Genomic DNA, 11042 nt, shown 5'->3' on the forward strand with positions numbered 1-11042 from the left:
CTTGTGCCTCCAGAAGAAAACCATCTTTCCCTTGATCCTGCCACATCCAGTAGGTGATAACTTATCTTCCTTTTTCCTCTCATACCCTGGCTTATTGAATAGTCTATCCTGGCTTTGTGAGGCTGTCACCTTTTTCAGATCACTGCTCCATGTTTGTATCCCATCTCAACACACATGGGTTAATCTCTTGGGGTACAGTCCTCATCTCTCTACTTAAAGCTCTTTGAAGATTTCCTTGATGACTTCCCAACAAACAACACTAACAGCCCCTTAGAAGATGTCATCCTCCTTAAAGTTAGTAGCATTGAATTCAGCTAACTAATTCTCTTTCTGGAGATTCGCTGTCTTTGACAGAACCTCTGTTCTCTTAGCTCTTCTCCAGGCTTTCCAGATGTTTCTTCCTCATGCTCCTTCCTTCCTCCATAGAGGTTCTGCAAGGACCCATCTTTCATGCTTGTTTTCTATCTCTCTGTACCTTGTTGCTTCTATGACTCATCGAGTACACATACAAGTCTCCCTAGGTCCTAGACCCTATGGTATGTACCCAGAAAGTCATTGTAGATCACAGGGTATGGATGTATTCAGTATTGCTACTTTTGCTGAATTGCCCTCCAAAGTGGTGCAACCATTGACCTTTTCTCCTCTACCTCTGCATTTGTACCTTACACCAGCCATGGTCTGGGTGGGGGTATCGAATCACATCTCATTGTCACTTTAATCTGTAGAAAATCAAACAATTGAACATTCTTCCATATTTTATTGACCGCTTAGGGTTTCTCTTTGTAAATTTCCTGTTTGTAGAGTTCACTAATTTTTACTTATTTCATTTGTCTTTTTTGTCAAATTGTTGAATTTCATAATATATTCTGGATAATAGTCCTCTGTAGAATCTATGCATTTGCAAATATCTTCCTCTAGTCTTTCCAATCGTTTAAAATCCTCTCTCACTATAGAGAAGTCTTAGTGTTAATATTGCCCATTTATCAGTCTTTTCCTGTAAGTCTGTGCTTTGCATACCATGTTTAGGAAATTGTTTTCTACCATAAGATCAGGAATATATTCTTATATGATCTAAACGTTTTGCTGTTCACTTGTTGGTCTCTAACTCAGCACCTTTAATTGGTTTTTGGTGCAGAGACGGAGGTACAAACGTAACCTTGACTTCTGAAATTTACTAGCACCGACAATAATGACTACAGATTGTTCATGATTAGTGAACTATGTCCCTGCTGATTTATCATGCCATTTCTCATTTTTTGCTTGTGTGTATGTCTGCTTCTGGGCCTTTCACTCTACCCCATTCTACTATTCTATCCCTTCCCCCGACATCACACCCTCTCTCTGAGAACTGCTCATACTAGAGTCTTTCCTTTATGTGCACGTCTTCAGCAGGATTCCATCTAAGGTACTTTTCTGTGACCTTGGATGAGAGTCTATAACTACAGATTTCTTGTGCTTACTTTTACAAATGCCCTGTAAAATACTGTGAGCCTAGGATTGCTTTTTAAATCATTGTTTGGCTTGTGGGCTCCTGTACCATATAGATACAATACATTTCAACACCAAAAGTAGTATGAAGTCACAGCTGTGCTAATAAAATCTTGGAGGAGATTTTTTTTTTCTATGCAGAACTCACAATAAGAAACTTAAGCTCCCTAGTAGTCCTCTCCCCTGTAGGCACATTTTTAAAACTGGAATCTCTCACAAAAGGTAGACATTTGAGCATCCCAGTCTTACAGGAATGGTCCTGTTTCATTGATAGCAACTTAGTGCATTGTGAGCCCAACTCTACAATCAAAATAGTTTTTGTATTTTATATGTAATCAAGATTGCCTAGGTGTTCCTTGAAGGAAGAATTTTGGACTACTTTTTCCAAAATATCACTGATATGAAAGCAATGAAGTGCATGAGTGGCCACTAAGTTGCACACAATTTGTGCATCTAACCAGTGTGACCCATAAGCAGCTCGAAATCAATGGAACTTCTCATTTCTTTCCAAAATAAAGTTCTGTTAACGACATCACTATCTTTTTATACCCATAGATTCAAAACATCAGTCTTGGTGCATGTTATTGTATGTAACTTATACTTGGAGAAAGTGCAAAAAAAAAATCACAATCTTTGTGTCTTCTGTCCTTGCTCCAAAACCAATAAATTGTGAAATTATGTTCAACTGATACTGAAATGCACGATTTCATTGCCTCTTCTCCAGCTGCAGAGCAATGACTCTGAGTCTCTGTGCCTCTGTCCAGGATACTGTCACAGGAGCCCCTGCAAGGCATGCCCATCTTCTAGCCATCTCCAACTCTCTTCCAGGTTTGTCTTCCTGATATGGAGGTTAGCTTCTGCCCTTATTCTACCCTCAAAACATGAAATGTCTCTGTGGTTTGTGGAATAAAATTCAGACCTAGCAAGCTAGGAGGTAAAGCTTTCCACAGTCTGATTCCAACCTGACTCTCTGAGTCTAATGTCCTGAAGTCCCCTTCTCATGGTGACAGCCTCTACACACAAAATAAACTTCCCACATCCATTCTTCCCATGGCAGGGAGAGCAGAAGATGAACTCTGGAGTATGAGATTTGGGATTCAAATTCTGGGTCATTCTTGACCCTTAATTTGGACAAGAAATCTTTCTATCTAAGCCTCATTGGGACATATTTGAAGATGTGTCAGATATGATTCACTGATGGATCAAACATGGAGTAAAAGGAAAAAAGGGAGTCAAAAATAATGCCAAGGATTATGGACTGAGCTGGAGGAAGGACCAGGTCACCACTGAGTGACATGAGGAGCACATGAGGACATGGGGGCAGGAGGAAGGGCGAGGTTAGGAGTTTGGTTCCAAACAAGTGAAATCTCAATGTCTTTTGATGCACATTGTTCAAGACACAGCTTAGATATGATCACTTTTGGGTAGTTTTCACAAATTCGGCCTTCAATCATGGCCCTCGGGGCACCTGGGTGGCTCAGTGGTTGAGCATCTGCCTTTAGCTCAGGTCATGATCCTGGGGTCCTGGGATCAAGTACCGCATCAGGCTCCTTGCAGGGAGGCTGCTTCTCCCTCTGCCTGTGTCTCTGCCTCTCTCTGTGTCTCTCATGAATAAATAAATAAAATAAAATAAAAAAACAATAAACCATGGCCCTCATCTCTCTTTTCCCTGGCACTTCTGTCTCTCTCCCCCTCCCACACATCACCTTGCTAATCAGAAGAGTCACATCTGAATCACCTCTGTCCCCACTCCCAACTCACAGGAGACTTTACACATGGTGGGAGCTCAAAAACATTTCTGAATAAAAATGGAAATGTATATGGAACTGCTCATTTTATTTATATCACAAATTTCAATAAAGCACTTCAAACCAGTGAGAAAAGCCATCCTCACAGACCTCTACAGTTCAGTAATGAGCAGAGCCTCTTTATCAGACAGGCTCTTAAAAGTTCCTTCCAGAGAGAGCTCCTCTAAACCTGCTTACCATTTTCCATTATCTCATATAAGAATCTCTGATTATAGACAGCTGTAGGTCACCAATCCATTTCCGAACTTGGTGCTAAATACCCATTCATAGAAGCCCGTATCTGCTCTTCATTCGTATGACAGAGACAACACATTTACCAAGCAATTAAAGATAAGAGAATGAATTGGAAAAAGAAAAATCACTACAGAGATCTAAGCTTGGCCTTTCTAGCAGCATGTAACTGTGTGACGGGTCTAGGGAAATATTGGGCACCCCGTGCAGAAATCTTCAATCCATCATCTCAAACTCCTGTACCACATCCACACTTCTGCCGAAAAATATTTCGTTAGTGAAAAGTCTGGCATTCCCTTTCCAAGCTCCTGTGAATCTTTGTATTGACTGACACTCTCGGAAAGAAAAAAAAAATTGAATAGGCAAGAGACAAGGGTCCCTGAATTGAGCATCTCATCTTGTGGCTGAGGGCAGCTAGGTGGGGGTTCCATGGCAAATGAAGAACCTGTCTCACACAGCTGACTCCACACTGGAAGAGGGCGTGCCCACTCCAGCTCCTCTCAGACATGAGGGGCATGTGTTCATTGTTATCTGTTCACTTAATTGATTGATTGATTGATTATTTAAAGTTTTGTGGAAAATGGCAAGAACAGAACTATAGTTCTGTTATCATCTCAGCTGCCTTTGGGAGGCCCTGGGGACATTCCAGAAACTGCAGGTGTCTCTGGGCCCCACCTCAGACCTCCTAACCTGGAGTCACTGTGAGGAGGAGCCAGGAATGGCATTGAAGCAGCCCTGCAGATGCATGAAAGGTCCTCTCTGGGGAGGTCCCTGCTAAGACTTCATGTCTGTGGGCCTACATCCGAATCCAGCTCCACCGCTCGTAGCCAGCTGGCTTACCACAGGGCACTGAGCCGCTCAGAATCAACTTTTTCATCTGCACCACAAGGATTATAATGTCTAAAAGGCTGTCCTAGAGATGAGAAATAATGCACAAGGGTTCCAGTATTGCACAAGACAGTCGCTGCTCAACATTGGTAGCACTATATAAAGCTTTTATCATAGCTTTAATTATTGATCATCTGCAAATCTATTTTTATGACAGAGCCCTACATGAACAACTTCTGCCCATCTTTTGATCCTTTTCCATATCTCCCTCTGCCTTGGCCCAAGCTCTCCAGCTGGGCTGGCCTGTCTTCTTCAGCTCGAACACAGCAAACTAGTTCCCTCCTGAGGTCTTAGCTGCAGCTCTCTCCTGTTCTCGCTGCAGCCTGCTGCTTGTTATTTGCTTTCACATTTCATGCATCCTCTCTTTCCTGTAACCCACAGATGAAAGTGGCCACCAATGCACCTTCTACTGCATCCCAGACACCTTGCATTCTCTTACAGCTTCTCTGATGGCTTAATATCTGCATTCTATTGATTTATTTCTTTACTGATTTCTTTACTCTTTCCCCACTGGTCCCCTGTCGGTCTTATTCTCTGCTCACTTGATCCCTAATGCAAGAGTAGGATATATATTCAATGAACACCTGATAAGAGTAACCTGAAAAATCAAGTCTTACTCAGCTATCATCAATTCATTGAATGCGTTCTTAGACTCATCCCTCAAATTTTGATCATAAAACAAGACCCTTATTAGAAACTTCAAGCACGGGGAATCCCATTGTAGATATAAAGAGAAATACAGGCACGGTCCACAACACACTGAACTCCCACTGCCAACAGCAGTAGGCACGAGTTCCAGAAAGGGTAACAGCCATAAAAGGAAGACGTGCAAGGATAAAGCTTCCTTAATTTTCTTCCTTCCTCTTTAGTTTCCTCGTAACATATTTCTTCTCCCACTGCCATCAATTTTTTTTTATAAAATAGAGCAATGCTGAAAGGTCCAAAAATAACTGAATGGTGCCACCACCATACTGACAGTGACCAAGAACAGAGGAAGGGACTAGGATGCTGTGGGACCTCCCATGCCCATTGTCACCTAGCTGTCAGCTGCTTGTGGCCTGGCTCAGGAAACCACAGCTCATGGTGATAGGAGCTAATGGCAGTATGGTCAGTTGCTTGGAAAGAGCTGGAGCCCTTAAACACAGCAGCTCCCCACAGCTCCAGGAGAAAGCCAGGAAGCCAGAAACTTTGACTCTTCATAATATTCTTGACTCTTGATGAGTGCCCTCAAGATTCAAACTGCACTCTGTCTAGTGGAGCCAGGGATGAAAGAATAAGGATTGCCTTCAGAAAATAACCTTTCCCTCCCATTTTCTTAGCTGTACGTGGACATTTTGAGGAGATCAGATAAGCACTGAAGCCCCTTACCTTCCAAAATCACTTTTCCACCCGAGCACTGGGCAACCCAGTAGTGCTTGGAAGCCCTGGACTTTATAGTAGGTTGGTTTTTGGTTCAAAGGAGGTTTTTGTATCAACAGAAAAAAACTTCAGCTCTGCATTGTGTTTAATAAAAAACAACTTTATGCTTTCATTGTTTTAGGGTTTCTTTTTTAATTGGCTTTTTGTCGGCTTAATTCTTTAGACACGATTTTTTTCTTAGTAGAAGTCAACCTTTCCTAATGGATTCTTTTTCTTCATTGATTGGCTTTTCTGGAAAGATTTCCTGCCTTTTCAACATGCTGTTTACCTATTTTTTTCTTTCATATTTTTTCTTTTATGTTTTTTTTCTGGTTTATTATAAAATTTTCTTTTCTCTTAAATGGCTTTGTTAGTGTCTGGTTTTGAAGCATTTCTGGGGCTTCTGAGAGAATAGACTTGACCATCACAAAGAATTTTGTATTTAATTATATACTTGTAGCAAGTGAGTCCATGAAAAATGTGGATTGAGGATCTTCCAGAAAGAGGAAAAATATCCAAAGTTGGGCCATATGCATTACCTATTTCAGTTGCAAATGAGCTTTCTATGTGATTCTGCTTTGAAGGCTACAGAGAAAGCTTACAGGATCTTGAGTTCTAACATGGAAAAATGTCCCTTTTTGGGTAGTTTCTCGGAGAGAATGGGTTGAAGAAGAAGTACCAGAGGGAAGACCAAAGGACACGTGGACCCCTGGCCCTGGCATATGTATATAACTGATCCTTGGAGCCCCTGCGTGGCTCAGATTGAGAGAGTGGTTGCGATTCTGAGTCTTGATTTCGGCTCAGGTCATGATCTCAGGGTCTTGGGATCAGAGCCCCGCGACCGGCTCTGTGCTCAGCAGGGAGTCTGCTTGTCTCCCTCTCCCTCTGCTTGCTCTTTCTGTGTCTCTCTCTCAAATAAATAAATCTTAAAAAAAATAATAACTGATCTTCATACTCTGGAGTATACCCAACTCCAAAAGCAAACAAAGAAGCCACTCACTGCTAAACAAATCACAGCAGAAGGAAAATGATCACAGAAGAAAATCCCCAAACCCCTTCCACTTAAGTGCCCACTGTTGAAGATTCTTTACAGTCTTGGTAGGTAAAAGAGTAGTTTTCAAGTTGCTTCAAAAGAAGGATAAACAGAGTAAGCAGTTACCTTCTAGAGCTTACCAAGACTTTTTAAAAATGGAAGCCAAGCCAAATCATTCCGTGACCCTGGAGAGGCCGATCTGGCCCCTGGACAGAGGAAGTCTCTTCCTTGCTAGCAAAGTCAGCTGCCACTGGCACCAAGTGGTTCAGCTGTTGTGGAAACTGCCAAGCAGGCAAGCTCTAAAGCTGTGTGTCCTACCAGCCCACAGGGACCTAGGGAGCTGGACAGAGGCAACCACAGGCCCAGAGCACCCTGCTTAGTGCTCAAGGCATCCTCTCCCCGTTTTTAAGAGAACACCCCCATGCACTCACGGCATACCCTTTGTCAACCTTGCACTCGCTCCCCTCACAATATAGCCACAGCTAAGGAGAAGGCCCTAGGGTTCCCCTTCTGGAAGCACAGAAGAGTCCATTTCCTTTTTTAAAAATTGTTATTTATTTATTCCTGAGAGAGGCAGAGACATAGGCAGAGGGAGAAGCAAGCTCCCTGTGGGGAGCCTGATGTGGGATTCAGATCCCAGGATCTGAGCCAAAGGCAGACGCTCAACCACTGAGCCACCCAGGCTCAGTCCTGAGTCTGTTTCCTTTTAAGAGACAACCACAGCATGTCAAATCTGCATGGCTCACTGTATCGAATCTCATTTCCAAAAGTAAAATACCCTCTACATGCACTTTCTGGAGTTAATAAAAGCTAATATATTTGGGCTACAAGGACAACTCATGGAATGTTTCTTAAAAGACCTATAATTATGTTAAAATGAAACTGCGGCTCCCCCAAATTAAGCTAAACTGGGTCCTTGCCACTGCAGATCATCTGGGCTTCTAAAAGAATTTCTTATAGGAATAAAATGGGGAAGCTTTCTAAAATGCAATATGAAACATTATTTCTAGGGAAAAGATATTAAGTTTTCCATTTTTCACTTTGGTGTTAATTGGCAATAGCTTGTGTCAAAGTCAAATAAAGCAAATTAAGCATTTAATTCAAATCAATTCAGCAAACGACTCTTGAGCACCTACTTTATCTCAGGTCCTGGGATAGGCAGTTTATACTCATTATCAAATCTTCCACAGATCAAGATTGTGAGCACTGTCCTGATTGTGCACATAAAAGGACAGAGGCTCAGAGAGGCCAATAATTTGCCCCAAAGTCACACAGCCATTACGTGGATCAGCTGCGAATTGGCTGTGGGTCTCCCCTAGCCTATGCTGTTGGTGCCCTTAACCATGTTGGCTCTGAGACATTATCCTTCACCCCAAGAACTCACAAAGGGCAAAAAGAGGACAGAAAACTCTTTAAGTGAATAAAATGATGACTGTAAATTCAATGATAGAAATCCACATCCAGTGATGTGAAAGCACAAGGAGGGGATGAATTAATATAAAAAACAATCTAGTTATTACAATCAGAAACATTGAGCATACCCTCGGGAAGGATGTTGTTTCTTTGCTGTTGTTATTGGCATTTGGTTTCTACTTCTCTTTGTGTTTTGGAAAGGGAAAGAAACATAGCTCATGCAATGGATTAGCTGAGGCCACCTGAAAGGCATTTGAAGGCAGCCTAACTTCATGCAATCCATGCCTCCATGGGGCCATTTGAGAGTTTTAACTGCCACATAAATGTACATAATTCACCAGTGGGAAAGAAGAGTCATAATGAAGCATTCAGAGAACCTTCACTATAAACGCATAAAATTATCCAGCTGCTCAGGACTCCGAGATGCCTAAGCTCCGTTTTTAAAAATAAAAGAGTGGTGCAAAGTTTGTTTTGAAATAATGTTGAGCCTCTTACCATCAAACTATTAATGACATTATTTCTTTTTTTTTTTTTTTTTTAATACCTTACAGGAACAGCTCCCAAAGTAGTCAATTGTCTGACAATAAAGCGTGATGGGGCATGTAACAATTATGTAACAGCTGCATAGACATAACAGATATAATTTAGTATCTCCTACTACCCTAGGATATAATAAAAGTAACATTTAAATATATATCAATAAAGCTGATAGAGCAACACCAGAACAGGTAAGTTTCAAGGTCTTTTTCACCATCATGCCCCTAATGAGCACTAAGAGAAGAGGAGGAACAGAGGGCTGTTTGTTCCATGGAGGCAGGAAACCAGCAAGAGCACACACCAGGCTAGCACTGAACTCCCTCGAGACGTAGGCAGGGGTATGGGGTGGGCTCATCCCACCTTGGCATGTGCACTTGAGAATTTCTGGGCTTCTTGGTCCATTTGGTCTCACAATTTACACCTGTAGATAACTCTAATTCCGGCTCTTTGTTTTCTTTCCCAAATGAAGGCTCATTTTTCTGCTTCGCCCCATCTCCATTTGAGACCTACTTTATTCCCTTTCTTTCATTTTCTCTGCAGTAATCAGACTCCCTCGCTCAGACCCACCTCTTTTATCTAAGCAACCTGACTTTCTTTTCTCTCGGACTTGTTGTGATCAAGGCTGGAAGGCAAGATGTTGCATATAATGTACAAGCTGATATTTTAGCCAGCTTTTACCAAGCTGCTGAAAATCAATGTTGTACAAAAATCCCTCTTATAAATGAAGGCAAGACGAGCTCAACCTGGCCTACTCTTGTTTACGTTACACAAAGAAGAAGGGAGAGAGACAGAGAGAGAAATGCTCTGTTTTTACTGATGTTTTTTACTGATTTGTTATCATCTACTGAGCCTTTCCTTAGCCCCTTTTAAAGATTATTTAGATAAATCATAAGATGCCAAGGAGCACACAGCGCCTGAAAGAAGGAACATCTCTGAGTCATACTTTTACTTCAACTAAAAATGTAACTAGTTCAGAGGTTTTCATACCTCAGTGGCCTATGAACCACCAGGTCTTTGACTTGTCATCTCATTCAGATCCAAACCTAGGAGCCAGAGAGGGTCCTGAAGCTAGGGAGTTAGCATATTTATTAAGGCAAACCACGGTTTGCATCTGAATGAGCCTAAGAGAGGCTGGAAGTCATCCGTTTAGGGAGAAGTCAGTTTGAATGAGTTTTGTTATTTGTTACCTGTAACAGCAGGAGTTTGAGGCCCCTTGAGGCAGAGGTGGGGGGGGGGTGAGGCTGCAGGGCAGAAGGGACCTCAGTGGTTGGCTCTAGAATGAAAAGGAAGACCATCAGAGGACCCCGGGGCTTGGTCAGGAGGAAAAAAAAATGCTTTCTATTCCCTAAGAAACGTGTGAATAAAAAGAGAAGCAGTTTCCTGTGTCTGGTGATTTTTGAAGTGAGAAAACAGTCTAAAACCTCCAGAAAGCTGGTTGGAATCGATTTGTGTTCAGATGCAATGCCGCTGAGCCCACTTTGGGTGGTAGCCCTACGCTAGAGATACAGTGAAAGACTTTTTTTTTTTTTTTTTTTTTCAGATGCTGGGAGCTGTTTCAGAGGTTTTGTTTTTGGAGTTCAATATCCCACTGACCCAGTCCTCCGAAACAGAGCTCTTTAGCAGCTCGTGCTGGAGGCGTCAGTGTGTACAACTGGCCAGCTGAAAGCTGGATGCTACCCATTTACTTGTTTGCAGTTAGCACCTCGCAGTCAGCCAGGGGACGGTGGGAGAAATGGTCCAGTAGTTAGAAATACAGGTAACAGACACCGAATACAGCCGCCGAAACGCAGGAGGGTGCACTCAGCACAACCTAGGCGCCCATGGGTGGGCAGCCCATGCCGTGAAAGCCCCACTAATTCTGGGGCCACTGTCTCTTGCTCCATCCCCATCAAGGGGTGGCTCCCACCAGAGCTGCATTATGCCTTTAGCTGGCCCTGAGCACTTCTGCTTTCACAGATCCTTCAAAAAAAGTATTAAAAATTATCTTTTATGACTACATTGGTAGAAAGACAGATACATAAACACTATAGGAAAATATTTTCTTCAATTTTTTTCTTGAAAAAGTTTCTTTTTCTTCCTTCTGCTTTTAAAAGGAATGAAAATCTTTTTCATGGGTCCCTGAAGTATGGTGGACAATAGGCACCGCACCTACTGTGCTCACAGATCTCATGCCTGAGTCCAGACATCACACCTGTATTCCATACATGAAAGAAAACAGACAAGGACCAAGGAGGAACACCTCCCTG

The sequence above is a fragment of the Vulpes vulpes genome, chromosome 1 (assembly GCF_048418805.1).
Source record: "Vulpes vulpes isolate BD-2025 chromosome 1, VulVul3, whole genome shotgun sequence".
NCBI classification, from domain to species: Eukaryota; Metazoa; Chordata; class Mammalia; order Carnivora; family Canidae; genus Vulpes; species Vulpes vulpes.